Below are 21,681 nucleotides of genomic sequence, written 5' to 3'. Positions count from 1 at the left end.
AGTCCTCTAGGTAACTTTTCTGACCCCAACCTTCAAGGTAGAATACCATTCTTTTCTTTGTGCCCTTAGAGAACCAGGTATATACTTCCATCATCTCTATCATATCACTTGAACTATCTTATTAAACTCTTACTTGTTTGTGCATTGGCTTCCTGGATGAACAGTAAATTCCTGGAAGGTTTTCTCTGCAGCCTAAGTATTCAGAGGGTGCTTGGCAGTTGGCCTGAGTGGATCCCTTTCCCAGACTGAAATTTTGATTTGTTAGGATGAAGACCCTTCCCATTACTTAAAAGATTTCATTTTAAAATTTATCTCCACTGTATAGAATAGTTTAAAAGGTGTTTTGTGCTTGTTTCCTCATTATAGGACACTTCCAAATATAACATTCAGATTCATGTATAATACATAAGCTATTATCTGCACATTTTATTTATATATTTTATTGGAGATGTGTTTTCTGTAGATTTTCTGGAGATGCCTTTAAATACCAATAAAATTCCCAATGCTTTGAAGAGTATGAGTTGTAAAGTGTAATAAAACATATTATAATAAGCCAGGAATCTGCTGTTTCCTGTTGCCCTGCAGGCATTCTAGAAGTTGAAAGCATTATTTTGGAAAAGTCATCATCATGTTATTAACGTAAACTGATGTATTAAGTAATACTGCAGTTAAAAAGACCTTGTCTACCAGACTTCACATGTGGGGCAGAAAATTTGTGCTTCACTCAGAAGGCCACCAGACATGGTGGAAACTCACTATTTCTTCTTGGAGTTGATGACAGATTTTTTTCCGATTTTTCTTTTTCTCAAAGTTAAAACAGCTTTATTTTTTGTACTTACAGATGAAGAATCTTCTACTTATAAAAGTAATTTCTACTTGTGAAGAAAGTGGATAAGATGAAATCTCACTACCCAGCATTTATAACTATTGTTGAATTTATTGTATATACTTCCACACATGTGTGATATGTTCATATGCATGTATTATGTATATGTGTGTTCACATGCTCACACCTATATTTTACAAAGTGAGGTCATAGTAAAGGTGCTGGGTTTTTATCTCCTTTCCTGCTTTTTTAAAAAGAGTGATTTTATCAATTCTTTTACATTATAATGACAGTGTTTGCTCACCAGAGTAATACATTTCTTTTATCTAAAAAAACTGGAAAATGTAGCACTCTACTTAATAGTTTCCATGTTAGTTAAGAGTTTGTTTACTCACATTTTTAACTTTTCTTTTTTATAATGAAAAAAAATTTTTTTAAACATGGCATATAAAAGTACTTCTGAGACTGGATTTTATTGACCCATGTGGAGAAGAGTGGGGGACAATTTTAGCAAGTAAAGGCAGTAATAAAATGACATAAAATAACTTAATGTCAATCATCACCTTGACTTCACGAAAGAGAGGAACAATTCTAACACCACTGGTGTGGGAACAGTATAATCTCAGAATGCCAGACAGTCATGCAGGAAGTCCCCCTGCGAGGGCTCAGATAAGCAGTCGTGAGGAACCTCCGGTTTGCGCTTGGTGAGTTACCATGCCGTGTGCAGGATGTGTGCACATGACGTAGTGTAGGAGGCCAGATGATGTGCCTTGCTGTCCAGGAGGATAAGAGCCTCTGAACTTACTGGGACAGCGGGATCCCCGGTGCTGTGTGGGTAGCCCTTTCCTGCCTCACTTCCTCCCTTGCTCTTGGACGGGCTTTCTCAGCTCTCCGTATTCCGCTGGCCATCCACGTTGCTGCTGCTCCCCCTGCTTCAACCCGAGTTGCTTTTCGTATCTGCTTCTCCATGTCCTTACTCCACATTTTTCTCTTTCTCTGTTTTTCCAGTTTCTGTGATTTTTCCCTGAAGAGAAAAGCTGATTGTTAAGACACAGTTCTCTTTTCCTATGTAGTAGGTGAAGTAATCAAAAGCATTTGTTAATTTTAGTTGTTCATTCAACTATGTTTATCACTGTGTCTCTCTAGGCAACCGAGCTGCAAAGACAGCCCTGGTCTGCACCCACTCGAGTGCTCAGTACAGTCGAGTTACTTTGGGTCTTCAGCATGTATGGACGGCTGTCACTGTGTCTCCGTGGGCCTTGGGTTATGGCCCTCTGTGTACTGCTTGAAACCTGGCAATAGAGTTTAGATTCCTTGGGTCCATGTGTTCTTCTCCCCCTTACATCTGTTGAGTGCTGAGCACTGTCTTGTACAGAATGAATTCCTTTTCCTCTCTCTTTCTGAGAGAGGCTTTTGAGGATCTGATCAATGCTTGGAGACAAACTCATTAGTCTCACATGTGGCCTAAACTATAGACTAAGTTACAAATGCATCAGATTCCCTGTCTAATATAGGATAATGGGAGTAAGTTATAGATCTGGAAAGGTGTTATAAATAGAATGATGTTCCTATAGACATAATTTCTTGGAGATTGTATCACTGACTAATAACTGCCAGTCTTTTTAAAGGTACAATTACAAGCACCACATAGAAGTGGAATTCCCTCCTGCCACCATCTCAGGGTATTAGGCTTCATTATGATTAGGTTTTTCATGCTAGGAGATTTTGTGTTTGAGGAACTAAAGGACTTTATAGTAACAAGTTGCAGGGGAGCACATTTATGAGTAAATGGCTTAAAGTTTTATGTAAGTGTTTTTTTTTTTTTCATTAACTAACATTGAACAATAAAAGCAATACACTACATAAAGGTAAAGTACTTTAGACACCAACTGGTAATATTGGATGCTGTGCAATTAATTTGATGAGTGGGGAAAATGGTAATCTTAATAACATTGGAAGATGGATAGTTGGGGATGGAGTCGGGGGCACTGTGCATGCTTATCTTTTTCCAAAGGCCAGTTCTTAAGGACATGCTCAAGTAAAATCTAAGTCTCTAAGTGGAGAGTTTTAGCAATTGATTTCTTTTTATGACTTGATTTCTGTCTGGTGTGTTCTGCCAAATGCAGGTTGCTTACTAATACTTTACAGAAGTGTCTTTGTGGTTCTACAGCTCTCTGGCTTCCTGAATTGCTCATTGTGAGACTGTTGTTTTGGTGGAATCACAGTCTTGCACATGCTGTGGCCCTGGGGTGGGTAGTGTGTGGCACCCCCTCTGGTAGGGAGGGTCACTTCCCCCATGGAGTCCAGGTAGAAATGGATCTCCCCTGGGGCAGATGCCTGGCACTGCAGGTGTCACCTTATGAAACACCCCTCTGTACAATAGCACTTCCCTGGTGTCCTGCTGAATCACTTCATGGATAAATTCCTGTGAGCTTCATATGCACAGTAACAATAAAACATTTTATATTTCTGTGTGATTTGTGTTTACTATATATAAAATATAGCAATTCTGCAAAAATATGCAAAATCCTTATGTAATTGATTTTTGAGCAAGAAGATGCATGGTCAGGGTGGGATGATTATTTAATAAAGTTGAAGTAATGTTACTCTTTTATTTATTATAAATCTTTTAGAAATGTACAGAAATCAGTACAGAAGTACCCAATCACCTAAAACTTTCTTTCCTGTGTCATTAGCATATCTAAAAGCATAATGTGGTGGATAGAGTAATAACTATGAAGCCAGGCTGCCTCCTTTTGAATCCCTGCTCCTTTACTTACTGGCTGTATGACCTTGGGAAGAATTTCACCTTTCTCTGCATTTGTTTCCTCATCTGTAAAATGGGGATAACTACTTCAAGAATTTTTGTGAGGATTGAATGAGAGAGTGTGTATGTATGTGTGTGTATACACACTTGTGCTTAGAATACTGCCTAGCATATATAGTAAAGATCTGTATAAATCTTAGCTCTACTAATTATTATTATTCAAATTTCTGCATTATTTTTGCTACAGCAGATGACAGAACACTTTTATAACTACAATATAAATGGAATCTGATATTAACTGGCTTTCTTCATCTTTGAAGAAATCAAATTGGCTTTAGCTCCCATCTCATGTCCTGTGGGTGAGAGGCCAGTGGTAAGAAAGTATCTGAAAACTTGAGGATTATGTTCTCACAGTCACTGTGGCCCCAAGTTCCAGCTCCTCCTACCCTGGCCTCCCGGTAGCTCACCTTTTCTCTAGATTTCGGATTGACTGGGACAACTCAGTCCCCTCTTTTTGATTTTTCCTTACTCCCCAGCCTCTTGTACTAGACATTTGGGTTGAGAGCAGACTTTATGAGAGATTGGGCAGTTGGTGGGGGGAGAGGGGCTTGAATCAACGATAAAAAGCTTATAATACCTTTTGTATTAAGCATGACTATGCAGTGGGCTAGAAGGAAAATTTATGTGTGATAGAGAAATGCTGGGCGAGTGGTGGACTGAGAAGTTCAAGGCAATCAGAACACCAGAGGCAGGGGTTTATTCCCCTCTGCCATTAGTGGCAAAAATGTTTGAGAGATACATTTAATAATTGTATTAAATTGTGAGCAAATAGTTTGAAATTTAGGATGATTTTCACTCACTGTGTAGTTGGCGTCTAAAGACTAGTGTTTGCCATCTGCCTTTAAAAAAATTAACTATTACTAGGAAAGCACTTACTATCCTTAATTCTATAGAGAGTAATATAACCAGATTCTCCTCTCTCCCTTACCATCTTCTCTCTTTTTTTGACTTTGTCTCCCCCCATCCCCATCCCCTTTTCCTGTGGCAGCCTGGCAAGATTTTAGGAATCATTTTGTTTTTCCAAACACCTAATTTCATCATAAAGAAATGTCTTGTGTAATGAGCTTTATATCATTTCACTTATAATGAGATTTTTGTTTGTTTTAATTGGGATGCCTGAGAACTTGCACTGAAATTTTCTGCAGTCAGGAAAAAAAATGTATTATAAGACATTTTATGTAAGAATAAATTGGTGCCAATTTAAATTTCTAATTTTTCTCCTCCTACTTTTTCTTTGAGTACTAAAAATTTCATTTTTACCTAGTTTTTAAATTCACTCTATGCAGTGAGAACTTCTGAATGAGATTTTCCTCAAAAAATTTCCCTGTGTGGATATTTACTTTTTAAGGAATAAGCCATGAATATACTATTATTTAGAATTTGGGTTTTGGTGAATATTTTTGCATGAAATGTTAAGGAATGTCTGTGTGGGTAAAATTGTAACATTTCCACAATATCTTGCCTGGCTTTAGTCATCTGCATATCAATAGGCATTCAGAGGTGGAAAGAAGTAAGTATGGCTTTAGTGCATTTGCATCATTCCTTAGGGGTGGAGAGAAGTGCATCTCCATACCAATGGGTAATTACCTGGGCAAAGGAGGGCTTATCTGTACCTGAGAGGTGAGGGGGAGGGTCCCGGACTGCAGTTTGTAAGCAATAAACGGATTTTAAGCTTAATTTCTCCCTTTGACTGATTTCGATGTTTAGAGGTATTTTGCTCTGGGATTTCCTCTCCCTGGATTTACAGTCTGTTTCACTAAGAGAAATAATTTAACTTTTGTAAGAGTGCTTTTGAAGGATGGCATTGGCAACCATTAAACTGTTACAGCCCAAATCAGTAGTCTCTGTATACTTTGAATGGCTACTGAGAGTTTGTAGGAACTGATACTGTTCTTGATATATAATGATGAGCTGTTCCTGCATGGAGATGGCTTTAGCATTTATCTCTGTAAGAGTTTTGTTATTTTGTGATCTTGTGGATGTACTAGTGAATATAGCAGCCTACGTTAGAAAAAAGGTGGATACAGTGAGTAAGAACAATGCCATTTTTGGTGCTTGATCTTTTAAAAACAAGTTCCAGATAATCTTGCTCAGAACACATGAGCTCTAAAGTTGGAGATGAGTATGCCTGGGGAAAGTATTTTCCTAGACATGTAAAAATCAAACTTTAAAAAGATACAAATATTTAAAATTTAGTTTAGCAAAGTATTAATAGAAAATCACTTTAAATGTTTTTTTTATAAAATTTTGCTCATAAAATAAGACCCCAAATAAAATTTTAATGCTAAAAATGAAAATGTTCAGTGGCATAATAATTGACAATGTGAACATCTGACTTAGGAGCATTATTTTCTTTGTTGGGTGATACTTGAATCTTAGCAACTTGACCAAGTTGTTTTTACTATAAATACACTTTTTTATTTTTATATTTCCTGGTTTTGGTTGAATTATTCTAGCTGTTTCTACCTACAGTCATCTGGGGGATCCTTTTTATTCGCCATAGACCAGATGCCAGATAGCACTTCACCTAGTCCTAAATCCCATATAGGCAGGTCCATGGGAAAGAGACACGGAAAGCTAACATTGAAAGACTAATGTTGATATTTAAAACGATAGGACAAAAAGGAAATGGAAATTCTGTGATGTGGTTGTAGTGTTAGCTAATGCTATGATGGTAATAATTTTGTAATATGTAAGTATCAAATCAACACGTTGTATACCTTAAACTTACCTAATACTATATGTCAACATATCTCGGTAAAGCTGGAGAAAAGAATAAAATGGGAATAGGAATGGGGAAAAAATCTAGGCCAATAAAAGGTTATCTTTGTCTTCTTCATACTTGAGAGCATGGAATATGATGAGCCTAGTATTTATTTGCAGAAATACTTATTTGCAGAAATACTTGGTTTGCGGAAATACAGGGAAAAATATTTACTCATAAAATAATTTCGGAGAATGCCTATAATTCTCAATAAATGCTGATTAATTTAGTATACTTGTTGTATTTTTAATACTTAGATATACAGCGGTCTGTTCCCTATTGATTTTGTAACTCATTTTTTGTCTTTTTTTCTTATGTAAGGTAATATGTTATTTATCTTTGAGTTTAAGTGCATTTTATTTTTAGATATCCTACATAACATGTTTTTTCTTTAAACAATGCCTCTGCTCCAAATAAATTAAGGTCAAAATAAATGAAGAGCTCAATATGACGTCAGTCCCATTGGTCTAAGTCCTGATGAAAAGCAGCAACCAGGTACTACGGCCGGTGACAGATCCAAATAGTCAAATCAGTTAACATTTTTCCATTTCTAAACCATCCTTAAAGAAAATCATATATGGGGGTCACACCATCCTCATCCTAGTCCAGCAGAGCAACCATGTAACCTGGATTCATATGTTCACCAGTAAAGAACTGGTAGTTTTTGAAATTAGCGAGGATGTGCTGGGTTTGTTCTGCAGCCCCTGCCATAAAAGGTCTTACTCTTTCTGTTCTTCAAGTTTGCCTTTGATTTCATATCATCTCTGATGTATTTCTGGTAGGCTGCTTTTGTGAAGCTGGTTCACTGCAAGTGATGGTTCGTGACAGTATCAACACCAGTGAATATTGTGTTACCGTGCCTTCCCCTTCCCAGCCTTCAGCGGAGGCATTTCCACCAATGAGCGAGTCATCTGTGTTACCCTCTGGCCGACTGACTGCCATCTTCTCCACCTTCGGGCACAGCCCGTCCGCGATTGCGCGGATCCCGTAGATGTTGGAGAACATCTCCTCATGGTTGAGGAGGCCCAGGGAGATGGATGATCTTGATGGTGGCTGGAGGGAGACCGCGGGGTGCTAGCTTAGCAGGAGCCCTGAGCGAGTACGGAGCAGCCTCAGTGGTGCTGCGGAGGAGGGGAGATAAGGTGGAAAAGCAAGTAATATTTTAAATACAGCCTAAATAGTAATATGGAGTTGAAGAAAAGAAAAGGGAACCAGAAAAATCAGAGAAAGGAAGTTTATAGGAGAGTGAAGAGAATAGTAGTGATGCTGGCATTTCTACGGGACTGGAAGCTTACATGCTGATCCTGGGACTATGAATTTCTTGAGAGAAGGGGCTTGTCTGTCTTCTGTCTTTGCCATCTACCCTTGTATCAGCCTTGTATTGTTTGAATCAGCCTGTTCTTAACAAGGTGCCTAGAGCTTAATGGGCACACAGTCAGTGCTTAATGAATGAAATGAAGTAATGAAACTTAGATTTCTTATAGATTATCTCACCTACTACAACAGAGCAGTTAGGGAAACATGATTATCTCCATTTTATAAATGGAGAAACTGTGTGTGTGTGTGTGTGTAGCACTTGCCCTTGCCCTGTGTTGGACTATGTTCAGGACATAAAATGAATAAAAAATTGCTACTATAAAATTCGGTGTGTTTTATCATGATAATATGATTAGAAGTGATAAAACATGAGAGGAGAGAATGACTGGTTCTACCTGGATTGTTAAGGAGGGCTTAACATGAAAGTATAGTTTGATCTGGTTTTGTGAGGAATATTCTAGGGAGAGGAAGAAGAAGAGAAGAATGGTTATGTAATTTATTGTCTAAGAATTTTTTTTTTAATGAAAGGGACACTATCAATAATTTAAGGAGGACAACAGGGCTTAAACAAAGACCATCCATGGTAAATCAGAACAATGATCTTCCTAGGTATTCTAGGCAGAGGGAACTACATTTTCAAGTTATTGTTTAAAAATCACATACTATAGTATTATGATCAGTGCTGAATAAAAAACAAAATTAAAAATCCCCCACAAAACCTGGATAAAAAGAAAATAAAAAATTCCCAACGAAACCTATTCCACATTTGCCTTATATGACTAGGGTGGCAATAGATAACTACAGCTGAAGAAACAACCTACTTAGGAGATAGATCTAGAATGTTCTAGTAAAGTCTGTTTAAGAAATATAATCTGAAAGCGTCTTCAATTTTTGGTGAAAAATGGCTAAGTTGGGTGTACATTTGAAGACTGCAGAAGTTAAAGAATTAGAGCTGGGGATAAAGAAGGATAAAACATTTAATTAATTAGAATTAAGTTCACTGGGAGATTTAACTCAAAGAAGGAAGAATAAAAGTATCTGGCTGTGAGAATTAATAGCACTTGGGTTAATACATCCACTAATTTTTTTCTTTTTATATATTTTTTGTCATCACTGGAAATAAAACAATTTGATGTTCACCTCAAGACAGGTGTGGTGATAATGTGGTAAGAGATATTGGTGATTATTGGATTAACATTTTTTAAACTGAGTACAATCTCTTGGATTTAGAGATGGCAGTTTATTGGAAGGCTTAAAAAGGTTGGGAAAAAGAAAAGACCCGTTTTCTTACACTTTTCTATCATTAACTTAGAATGTATTTCTACCTGGTTAAGTATTCTACTTATTTAAAATTTTAAGAAGGAAATATATCAAAGTGGTGATACTTACTAAGAAAAAAATCATATGCACTCAAGTGTGGATAACACAGATAATATATACTGATACATACATGATATAGGTCAGCTAAAGATCTGACCTATAGTTCAGTTCTTGTTAATATAGTGATTTTAGTGCAAATCCAATGTATTGATTTTTAACTTAGAAAAAAATGCAACTTAATTTTAATAAAATAAATTGTGAAATAGTGGGCAGTGCTAAAACCTGGAACATAAATCATAAAGAAGTCTCTGTCGGGTAACAAGCAAAAACAAAATAGTATACTTTGCATAAAATTTGGGGATAATGCTTTATTGGGAGGATTGTGGGTGCAGTTAGAATAACAATTAGAGAAGTTTGAAATGTGGGTGTAAAAGAAAATGTAATTCGGCACAAGAAACAATGACTGATGTATATGATAATAATTTTGTTCTGAAGTTAGTCAGTTATTCAGATATATTCAGAGTTATTCAGTATTCAGTATGCAGAAGCCTATGGAAAGCCATGAAGAAGTAAAGAAAGCAATGTTTTTCTTTGTAGGTGAGGGAAGGAAGAGGGAAAGGTTAAGTTGCTTAGTTTAGAGCTAAGTATTCTGATGATCTTATGGCAGTTTAAACATTTTTTTGTTACTTCCTTTTAGAGAAAAGTTTTTTCTCCAAAGTGAACTCTTTCCTGAAGTTGACGTTACTTGGAGAAATGGGTTATGCTTTATTTTTCGTTGTGTGACACATGACCTCTTTCAATAAGGGAGACAATACAAAATGTGGTTAATAACAATGTTTCATTATGCTAATGGTATAATAATGTTGTTATGATATAAAGTAGCCATTAATCATTTCATCATACTTTGTATAGAGAAATTAACACAGTATTCTTCAGTATAATCCTAAGGATATTTTACAAAATAACCTCTAAAAGTTTTGAGAAAAAACCAGAATAACAGACTGGTTGGAGCCTAGATAATCTGGTATTTTATAACATCAATAATTATTTCAAATTTAACAATGTAGCTTCCCCACTTCATTGCCACACACAAAAATGAAAAAGTAGAAAATGAAATGGAAAAATTAAAGGTGTGTCAGAAAAGTGAACCTGTCCTGGTAAGGAGGTCAAACAAACTGGGGGTCACGAGACATCAGAGAGAGCCAGGCCTCTGAGCAGTGGGGAGCTTTGGAGTGTGGGTTGGGGTATTGTAGAGGCCCTGCTTTACTTGAATAGCCACCAAGGGTTTTGAACTAAAAAATTAAAACGTATGGTTGGCAAAATATTTAAGAAAATTTTCTTTGTGTGGAAACCAATATGAGAGATATAACTTGGATATTCAAATGTGGGGGTTTTGGGGATATTTGTCATGGAGATAGACAAAATATTGGAATTTATTGATTTCCTAGAAAAGCTATGAAAGAATGAATGATAGTTGATTTTATGTATTTGGGGCACATTTCTGTTCAAAAGAATAATTATTGTAGTATTTTATACAGTCCTGGAACAATAGTGTAAAATCAGACTAAACTTATTTATACTTTATTTTTTTATTTTCTGTTTTTAACATTCATTGGTAGGTGATTATAGTCAAAAGAAAGTACTGAATTCAGCCCAGGATCTAAGCATTCTCATCAAAGCCCGCTTCCCAGAGTTTTCTTGAAGTATGCCAGGTGATGGAGGGCTCCAGTAGCCTGGGCCTGCCGCTTGCTGGTGGCATTTACAGAGCTTCTAGGTAAAGGGTGGGGCCAAGGCCTTTGCTCTGATACCAAGGTGTGGCTTGGTCCAGAGCATTGGGGTGGTGGGCAAACCTCTGAGAAGAGTTTTCTTTGACTTACACGGAAGCTTCAACATATGTGCCTTTTGCTTCTAGTTTAATGGCTTGTGTTTAAGGAAGGCGAGTTGTACTTTATTTTCTTGACCTTGAATAGAAAAAATAAAGTTGGTAGAACATTTGTTAAAATAATGCTTTCAGGTGTGTTTTTGTTGTATTTTTTGAAAATCCTCATTTTTAAACAGTTTTCCCCAAGCATGCAGGTTTGTTCTTCTGATAAATGTTTACATTAAATACTGGTGTAGTACAGGGACAAACACAAAAACATGCTCTCTGAGCCGGGTGTTCAGGGGAGTGACGGATGGGAATGAAGAGTGCGACAGACATTCCCGGCATGGCAGAAGGGGAAGAAGACAGTACAGGCCTACATAACCTAGTTGAATAGGATTTGCAGGGAGAAAAAAAATCCCTTTTTGTAAACCATCCACTATTTAGAACCCATTTTAGCTCCGTCATCTGCTTAGATTTCTTAAAACTTGAGGGAGCAAAGGAGAGTAAAGGAAACCTTGAACTTGTTCCAGTGATTTAATTTGGCTGCAGTGTGTTTTCCTGAAGAATGGTGTCCTGTGGGGCTTCCTTGGGGCACACCCCTAGGGGTCTGCACTCTGGTCCTAGTGCTGCAATAGAGGCCACCTCCCGGTCCCTCCCCAGCCCCAGCGCCACCACCCCAGGAGGCCACAGCGCACAGCGGGGGCGGGGCCTGGCAGGGGGCAAACCCGGCCCTCCTGCTTGTCAGACCTTGACCCTCAGTGCTTTCTTTCCCGAGCTTCCGTTCTTCACGTTCTTCACGTGCGGCGTGGAGCAGTGGTGTCCTCAGAGGCTTGTGTGTGTAGTGACAGAGCTCCTCCCTGGGAAGTGCTGGGACACACGGCTGCACTCAGGCCTTACTATGGGGCCTTGCCTTATCGTTTGGGAGAAATGAATCCTGAGTTCCTGTTGGGATCTGGCCCTTGCCTACCTTTCCAGCCTCTGTGGCCTATGTTCCCTCCCCTGCCCTGGCTGTGGAGGCCGTGTGAGCTACTGCATTTCCTCCAAGCTGCCAGGCCTATGCTTCTCAGCACAGTTTTTATCATGACCTTTTGTTCATCCTCGGACACTCAGTTCAGCCATTTCCTTAGAAGAGTGAATGGGCGCCTAGCCCCTTCGTCAGAGTCCTTCCTCTGTGCCCTCTATGCTTAGGACACTGGCGCTGCAGTGCTCTCTCTGTTCATTTGTTTCTCTCCTCCACAGGACTGTCATCCCGTACAGGCTAGGTCCTGTGGCTCCTGGCTTCCTGGCTTGGAGCAGTGTCTGCCACAGGATATAGGACATCATCATTGTCACAGAATGCCATAGAATTCCCCGTTAAAGGCATGGACTCTGGAGCCGGCAGCCTGGGTTCAAAACATTGCTCCACCGCTAACTGGCTTACTAATTATTTTATCTCTCTGGGTCTCAGTGGCCCCATCTATAAATGGAATTATAATAGTAGCTAGCTCACAGAATCAAGGTAGATTAACTGTGGAAGGAGGGACTCAGGCTTTACTTTCCCCTCCATTGTTTACTCCCCTTTTTATCTCCTGCTACTCAGATCCTGCTCTGGCTGTAACACGGGGTGGGGTGGAAGGAGTGGCATCCAGGCATAGTGGGCTAAGCTGCAAAGGTGGGGAGGTGGGGACTCCTCAGCCGCGCTGCAGTGAAGTGTGAGGAGTTCTGGGGCCGCTTCTGCAGGTGGCTGTTTGTTGGGGGAGGGGGCACATTACTTGGAGTCTTGCAGTCAGACCTTATTTGCATATTGCTCTTTTCCTTTTAGGTCAGACTCGAACACGCCAAGCTTTGTCTCATTCTCTGGATTAATGGCTTTGTAAGGCTCATCTCCAAAAGCAGCATAGATTTGTGTCACCACAGCCTTTTTTCCTCATTTTAAATGTGAAGCCAGCACAACTCCCCCCTTCTGGGGTAACACAGCCCTGGCGATTCTTGCTCCCTGCCTCATGGGGAGTGGCCTTCTTGGCTGCTGTGCCGTTCCAAGGGTCCCGTGCCTCGGGCAGCCCATTTCTCACCTAGATATGGGCATGGGAGATTCTGATATTTCATCCCTATGCTCACATTAGCAGCTGCCACCCCACAGCTGCCTGCTTCCTTCTGTTATTGCTCCTGTCACTGCTGCTATGGCTGAACTGTTAGTTACTATCACTCCTTCTGCTACTATTATTACTATTGCTGCTCCAGTAGCTAAACAGTTACAATTCCTCTCAGTATAAAAATCCTGACTTTCAGCTTCTGCATTTTACTGTCTCTCAGTGGCCTGTGCAGAAGTAAATGTCTATTGTTATGTACTTGTAGCGGGGAACCTTGCAAGCAAGGCTTCCGTGGCTTGGCCATTCTCAGTGTGCTTCGGGCTGGCTGTGTTCCAGGTAATACCCTGGCTGACTGTTACATTTTCTCATTGAAGATAGTGTTAGGCACATTACAGGTTAATGAACTTAGTGAAATAGATGTTTCAGGCTATTTTGACCTCTGCACTTCCCAGGCATTCAGTTTTTTATTGCAGAGCCTAGAAACACATAAGGAGGATTAAAACTGTTCTTTTCTGTGTTCAAGAGCTAGTGCTGGAGTTGACAGATAACCTTTGAAACTGAGGGTCTGATTTCCTGCCACAAGAGAGGGGTACAGTGCTCCCTCTACAAGGACAAGAATTGTTAAAAGCAGCAGAGGGGATGAGTGTGTGTGTTATGTGTGCATTATGGTGGCAGCTGGCCAGAGACTCCAAATCAGTTAGCAGGACCACCATTGGATACACACCAGAGACTGATAACCCAGACTAGAGATGAAGCTTGTGACTGCTTAATAATTTAAACCTTTATATTATTTACAATTATTAACCTCACCAACTTCTAAAGAAGTTTTTAAGTAACATATAAGTAAGAGGAGGTGATGACAATTTGATGTAAAATTTCATAAGCTGTCTGGCTACCAAAGAGTTGTTACTATTACACATAAAGCACATCATTATTCATTCATCAATTTGTTAAAAAACTCATGACTGTTACAAAAGCTGTGGGGACACATAAATGAAAGTAATAAAATCTCCTCAAAAAATGTTTATTTCATGGGGCAATAGTTGGGCAAACAGATACATTATAGTCAAGATAGTTACCACAGGTGGGAACCAAGGTGCTAGAGTGTGTAGGATTTACAATTAAGCCTGACATTTAGGAGTTCATCAGTTCAGTAAAGTTACATATAACCTATAAAGGTACTTCATCTCTGGAGAAAGTAAAAAAAGAAAGCCTGTAACTTTCTTATTAAATGACTATATTTTTGGTGAAATGATTTAAAAATCCTTTGATCCATTAAAAATGCATCAGCCTGGCCAGTGATCAAAATGGAAACATTGGCTTTTAGTTTACTGCAAAGAGGGCAGTTTTGGTTTAGTGAATTGAGCACAAAATTGGAGCTAAGGAACAACCTTTCTCTATTTCTGGCCTTCTTCCTTGTGTGTCCACTGGGGTTCTTCATTTACTTATAATAATAGGGTCAAGAGGAAAATAACTTGAAGAGGTTGTGCAGTCCTGACCTGGTGCTACATGCAGCATAATTACAATTACAATTACAATATTGAAGGCATCTGTAGGTGTGATTTCTTCACAGAACAATGATGGTGATGCATGCCAGGATCCTGTGACTCACAAGGAAAGGACAAATAAGGTTCCCATACAAATACAAATAATTCTTTTCTTTTAATTTGTAAAAGATGTTAAGATTTGGCTTGCCTAATTTTGAAAGACAGATGTAGAGGGAGAAAAGGGAACATGTGGTGAAAGGGACAGAAACTGAAAACCCTAGTCAGGGAGAAACTTGATTTATTAGTATTCCCTTTCCATGCCTTCCTGCCTACTGGCTCTACAAAGGATGCCTGAGCCCTTTGGACAGGGATGGAGGAGGAGTTAGGATGACAGCGGTACTAGGGACGGACTCGATAAAGGTCAAGCTGAGGCTCTGCTCAGAAGGAAAACTCTTGTTGTACCTTAGTATTTGTAAATGGCTCTCTTCTGTGCCTTTCAAAACTGTTAACATCAACCTGTTAACGGCCACTCATGATTTGAATTATGCTAAACTCTCTGAGTCTCTCCTTCAAACAGGACGATGAATATCCCACCAAGAAATGAGAACTTGAGAACTTCTTTCTTCATCAGAGAGCCTGGATGTTTGTGGTCCTTGTTATTGTTATTATTATAAAATCAGTCAGTAAGCAAGGCTACATGGTTGTGAAGCTGTCTTAGAAATGATTGACCTTCCTACATGATACCATTTCTCAGTTGGGATTCAAATTAACTTATTTCACAATAAGCTGTGGAAGTTTTTCCTGTTATGTAGCCTCGGTTAACACAACCAATCCATCATTGCTAGTTAGCAATTTTAGAGAAGTAGATGTTTATTCTTTCAGATAAAAAAAGGGAAATGATCCTGTTTGCATTTTATCACTGAGAATAGCCAAATGGCTCTCATACCAGTAGAGAAAAAGGAAGCCATACATTTTATAAAAGGCGTAGAGGGAAAAGAGATTCTTCAGAGTTCTATAGTGAACTTCAGCAGTCTGAATGTTTAAGTATTTCCTCTCTGTGCCATCCGGATTGCTAACATTGAAGCTGTAATACTGGAGGCCGCACCTTGAAAAGACCCTTGGCTTATCTGTCATGATAGCTACCTGTTTATGAAACATTTTCTAATCTAGAGAGCTCATGCCTGATGTATAATTTTAGAATGTCTTAGAACTTGCTGATGTTAAACTTTCTTCTTTGAAGGTTATCTGCATCTATATTGGGTTCTTTTCTACCACTTTAAGTCTCCAAGTTGTAATGAATAAGCACGCTGTTCATGTATTTCTAAGGGACAGAGAGAGGTGAGCATAGTGATTGAAGACTGGTGGCTGTGTGATTAGAATATGTCATTTGTCACTGGATATATTGGAGAGAGAGACTAGGCAGTGTCTCACTGTGGGGCCTTTCTGTAGGTGAAGACAAGAATTAATTGACTCAATCTCCTTTTCACACATGTTGTCCCCCAACTTACTGTTACCATATTCAGCAAATGCTCCTACTGTTCGTGCAGTGTCCAAGACAGGGTATAACTCTTCTCTTTTCTTTCCCACTCCTTCATTATTCACTCCACACATATTCAACTAATTACCAAGTATTTCCTTTCTGTATTACCTCTTAGAGTTATTTCTTTTCCTCCTCCTAGCTTCTTAGTCCAAATTTCCATAATTTTTTTATTGCATTAGTATGACAGCATCCTAATTGTCCTTGTCTTGCCTACCTACCCAAAACATCATCTCCCTAATAGAGAAGAAAAAAACTTAACTCTGCACACTGCAAAGTGGAGCTAGTATAATATAGTAGGATGTGGGCTCTGTAGCCAGAATGTCTGGATTTGAATAATGACTCCATTCCTTTGGCAAATACAGTTATGTAAACTTGGGTGAATGTCTAAGCCTCAGTATATATAAAAGAAAAAAGAATTAAGACTTTCCTGATTGAGTTGTTGTGAGTATTAAATGACAGAAACATTTGGCATGGAGCTTGGTACATAGCAAACACTAAAAAGTGATTACCGTGGTAGTCATGAAATGCAAAGCTGAGTATTCCACTCTCCTACTTAAAATCCTTTAACCTTGCCATTTTTTCTAGGTTAAAGACCAACTCTAATCTAGAGAGCTTGGGCGTCATGTATAATTTTAGGATGTAAGTGTAGTAAGTCCCAGCCCCTCCAGCCCTGCTCCCACTGCCCCCCTCCAGGGTGTTGTGTCCATTATGAGCCACTCCCACTGCCCCCAGTGGTCCATGCTCTGTCTTGTCTCCTGCTCATGGACACGATACACCATTTACCTGGATCTCCAAGTTGGGCAATTTCCTTTCCCCTTCTTGACTATCAGCCACTCCTCTTTTTGTGGCTGACTCCCCCTCATCTTTCAGGTTCCATCTCATCCATCACTTATTACAGAAAGCTGTATCTGACCCTCCAGGCCTCCCCCAAGAGCCTTGGAGTCCCATCTTCCTGTGAGTTGCCATGCTGTTGTGTAACTGTGTTGATGTCTGTATGCCTGCCTGACTGGCATAGCCCTCCTGAGGGCAGACTTTTGTTCATATTTGCTTTTTATGATAACCAGTTCTTGACAGTTTCATTCCATTGACATATGTTTAATAAGTTAATAAATCAGTATCCAATTTGGGGTATGTTTTATGATGTCTAGTATAACATGCACATCAATAATTATTTGTGAAAGGAGAAAATGCTGTTTAGACTTTTGCATATCCTTAATTTTGTTATCATGTATGGATACATTTAATGTTTTAAAAAATCCTGAAGTTATTTAATTCTGATTTCTAAAATCCTAATAATAAATTCTAAAAAAATTATCCTAAAGTTATCTCATATAAATAAATGAGATGATTTAGCAAAGTCGTATAATTTTTTGTCAGTTGTAAGGTGTGGTTATGAAATAGTGTGATGTATTTGTTCTTGTGTATCATAAACTATCTCTGAAGACAGAAAGTTTTAAGCTTCTACAGAAGTTACAAAGGACTATCAGATGGCTTCTAATCTCAAGGAATTTATAGACTGTTTGGGGAGAAAAAACTTATACTGAAATAATACTGTATCAAAACACCAGTCCCATCGCTAGGAATAAAACAAATTCATGTGTTCATTAGCCATCTTCAGTGAACTCAGGTTTCCTTTTTCTTAACAGAAAGAGACAAGAGTTGGCTTTTTAGGCATTCCAAAATGAAAATTACAGAATTATCTGTGAGGTATTTTAGAGACCAGTTAGGCCAATCTTGTTTACATTAACTCTATTGCAAGAATGGATGGTTTAAGCATAGGGTGTAGTTACTGGTTCATGTGATATAATTGGCCTGTGTCTTCTGGGTGCAGACTGATGCTCAGAGTTTGGTTTTTAAATATCACTTGCCATGTAAGTGGAAACAGACCTACTTCGAGAAATGGCTGATTCCAGAATGAGAGCAGAGAAAATATGAGATGGGCCTGGGACAACTTGATGTAAAAAATAATGAAGAAAATGGGGTCCTGCCAAAAGAACACAGAAACTAGTTTGAAGTTCCCCAGTGGCCAAATTTGGAAAAATATGAACATTAAACAGAATAACAATAGCAATTGATTATTACAAAAAAGGGGGCAGTGGGAGAAAGGGCAGGGAAAGTTTTCTCTAAGTAAGCATACCAGCTAATGTGGAAGGAATGATAGAGTTAGATCACTATTTTGTAGTCCTAAATGGACTACTTGAAGCAAGGATTATCAGTGGATGCTAAATCATGGTGAAAATGATTGGGAAATAGGGCAGCCACATAGTACTAATTTATTACCTCCCTATTTTTTACTGATACGAAGGGGAATGTGTACCTTTACAATAGATGTGGGAGAAACCATCTTAACCAAGGGACCATGCTTAGCATCAATAATGATGGGATAACCTAACATTTTGTGTTTTCAGATTTGATGAAACACGAAGTTCACAGTATGAAGTATTTTTGCCAAAACTATTTAACTTGTATTTAGACTTAGCTTTTGGTTCATAGGAAATACAAGTGATGGAGGAGCAGGTTTCATGGTGCCATGAGAAAATAATCAGACAAATGCAAAATGTGGGACATTCTATGAGATAATCAGGACTCTATCAAAAGTCAATGTCCATTAAAAGAAAAGCAGCAGGGTTTTTAGATTAAAAGGTACTGTAAAGATAAAGCAACCAAATGCAATGGTTAAAACTTAATTGGATCCTAGATTGGGGGATATAGTGTAAAGACATTGGGTGGGCAACTGAGAAAATTTGAATATGGAATGGATATTAGAAAATATGGAATTATTAATATCTTAAGTGTGACAATGGTATTGTGGGTATGTAGAAAAATACCTGTTTCAACTTCTTCTGTTTTAGCATGCATTTTCCTAGGAGATGCATGTTGAGTTACATAGGAGTGAAGCGCTATGATGTCTACAACTTCTAAATACTTCAGCAAAATAAATTTTATAAATAGAGAAAGGGGTTGATACACAGAAGCATATATGAAAGTATGCTATTGTTGAGTAGATGTGCTAGTCAATGTACTATACTTTCATCTTTAGGCTTGAAAAATTTGAAAATAAACTGGAAAAAGAAAGAGTTCAATATGATGAAAACAAAGCAAAAGTCTTGTGGTGCGCAGGCACACTGTCTGGTCCAGTTCTGTCCAGTGCTTCCACAATGGCATTAGGGCCACTTCCTCCATCCCTCAACTCTCCCTGTTCTTGCACAGAGGCGAACACCTGTGAGCATCAAGTGAAGTGTGATCCTAGTGTTAGCAGCCGAATTTTGGTTAACTGAGAAAATTTCCAGATAAGATTAATAGAGAAGTTTGGAGCAGAACTTCGTCTTATTAGTTTTTAGCATTTCCAGTGTCAGGAATTTTTATGTAGGCATTCAAAAACTAATGACTGAAAAAAATACATAAATAAAGGAGTGACCAAATTTGAGGATTGCCTGGAGAAGTGAGAGCATACCAGTGACCTTTTTCAAATCCAGTAAATATTTGTGGAATTTAATAGAATTGAGCTAGTTAAAGGGCACATAAGGTTAAGATTGATTTCAGAAGTAAAGGGAAGGGCTGTTTTTAAATCTATGCATGTAATAATGACTACATTTTTTTCTTTTTACTTTCAGTAATAGTACTGGCCTTCCTGAATTAATGATCAAAGCGCTTGAGTGGAAGTCCACTGTAGTTTTCCTACACAGGGGGAAAATTTGAGTTTGGTGGGAAGTCTTCAGAGGGTGGCATGTGCAATTACGTTTTGTTCCTTGGTGAGCTATGAGTTGGGCACTTAATTATGTAAAAAATATTGCAAGAGAGCAGTTGCATAATCCCCAGGAGAGTAATTATTGTCCATCTTGGCGGAATGCAAGGCTTTTAATCTGTAAATAAGCAGTCCTGTGTGGGAGAACTCCATGCACAGCGATTCTGTGTGTAAAGGCCTTATGCATTTCTTAACGTGAAGGCAGTAACTGTGCGTGCTGATTGGCTGTTGCCTTTGTGCTTCAAAGGGTTTATGATGCTTCCCCTGTGGTTTTAACCCCTGTTGAAATATTGAAGCCTCTGAGAAGGATTCCTGTAAAAGGTAAAACTGTCTGAGTTAAGCCAATGAAAAACCTGAATGTTTCAAGTGTAGAGGAAGTGAAATGTGCTTTCTGTAACCTAAAAACAAACCAAGATGAAGAGCAAAATGACAAAATGAAACCTTGGCAGTGCTTGAAAAACAGAAGGCAAAGATATAATAATTAGCTAATAGGTTTCTTACTTCTTGAAGGTTAATAATTTTATTTTTATGGGTGCAATTGCAGTTAATAGTTCTAAGAAGAATTAATTCACTTTCAGGTATGTATGTGCTTTGCTTAGGTGGATCTGAGTTTTTCAGATAGTGAAAGTATATTCTGTTGTTTTATTTAAGTTATCAGTGGCTTCCGACTTCCCTTGTCCCTCCTGTTAGTATTGATGGGTTGAGTATGCTCTTCTCTAAGGCCAGCTTTCCCATTTGAGCCCTAGATCTCCCTTCCCCTTTGCCTTCTCAAGGACTGCATTTGGGTGACTGTCCATCTCTTACATGACCAACTTTCCCCTCTTTACCAAATTATTCCTATCAAAATAGAAGCATGTTGTAATAGCTTCCAATGTTTTAAAAAGCCCTTCCTTGACTTGTCTTTCTCTCTGACTGCCTCCTCAATCCTCTGCTCCCCTTTGCAGCAGAACTCCTCAAGAGTCTATGTTCTGTCTTCACTTCCTCCATTTCCGTTTTCTCTTGAACCTGCTCTGAGCAGTCTTTCACCCCTGCCCTCCACACAGAACCTGCTTTTGTCAAGGTGTACCTTCACCTTGCCAGATTCGATGGATGGCACAGGTCAAATCTTACTTGATCTGCAACAGGAGATGACACAGTTTATCACATCTTCTTCCTAGAAATAATTTTTTCACTTGGCTTCAGGGAAATCCTTTTCTGGTCTCCTGCCTCCCTCCTCCCTGGTCCCTCTTCCTCAGCCTCTTTGTGGGCTCCTCCTCTTCCCTGATCTCCTATGATTACCTGGTCTCAGGGCCTCTCCTCTCCTTTGCTTTCTCCCAAAGATACTCAGACAGTAGCATGGTTAAAAACAGTCTGTACTCTAATAACTCCCAAATTTAGGCCTGGAGTACACACCTGTACCCTGGACTCCAGACTTGTCCATCCACTTGCCTGCTGCCCCACATCCTGTTGGATGACGAGAAGGCATCTCAAACAGCACAGTCAAAATGTAACCATGGTCTTCCGATGGTTCTCTCACCATGGTTAATACAGTAGTGCAGTGGCCTCCTTTCAGGCTGCCTGTCTCATCCTTGCTCCAGCCCTTTTCACTCTATACTCGAAACAGCAGCCTGAAAGACCCTTTTAAGAAGTCGGATCATTGTCCTTCTCTGCCACCAGTCCTGCAGTGAGTGACTTCCTGACTGAGAGTAAAGGCCTGTCCAACAATGTCCTTCATCATCTGACCCCATTACCTTTCTAGCTCACCTCCTTCCTTTCTCCTTATCACTTGCTCTGTTCTAGCCTCATTAGCTGCTTCCTTAGACATACTTCAGAGACTTGTGCCTCAGGGCCTTGGCATGAGATGCTGTCCTGGGCTGGAATACTGCCCTGTAATCCTGCAGGGTTTGCTCCTTCACCACTGTCAAATCTCTGCTCATCAGTTC

General features: G+C 39.0%; 1 protein-coding gene and 1 pseudogene across 4 annotated transcripts in view; one reads left to right on the top strand and one right to left on the bottom strand.

The window, feature by feature from the left end:
- Nucleotides 1-21,681, top strand: part of VAV3 (vav guanine nucleotide exchange factor 3) — a 390,975-nt gene that overhangs the window by 67,463 nt on the left and 301,831 nt on the right. The window contains exon 1 of one of the 4 annotated variants that reach the window (XM_057500483.1): nucleotides 20,199-20,337. The exons of the other annotated variants lie outside the window; for them this stretch is intronic. The gene's annotated coding sequence lies outside the window, so the exon portion shown is untranslated. Of the gene's footprint in view, nucleotides 1-20,198; nucleotides 20,338-21,681 lie in introns of those variants that run through there. 4 annotated transcript variants of the gene reach the window in all.
- On the bottom strand, nucleotides 6,585-21,278 carry LOC118917464 (translationally-controlled tumor protein-like; annotated as a pseudogene).

The sequence above is a fragment of the Manis pentadactyla genome, chromosome 4, assembly GCF_030020395.1.
Source record: "Manis pentadactyla isolate mManPen7 chromosome 4, mManPen7.hap1, whole genome shotgun sequence".
Lineage (NCBI taxonomy): Eukaryota > Metazoa > Chordata > Mammalia > Pholidota > Manidae > Manis > Manis pentadactyla.
The sequence above is the reverse complement of the archived record's forward strand: the minus strand, read 5'-3'. Positions and strand labels throughout refer to the sequence as shown.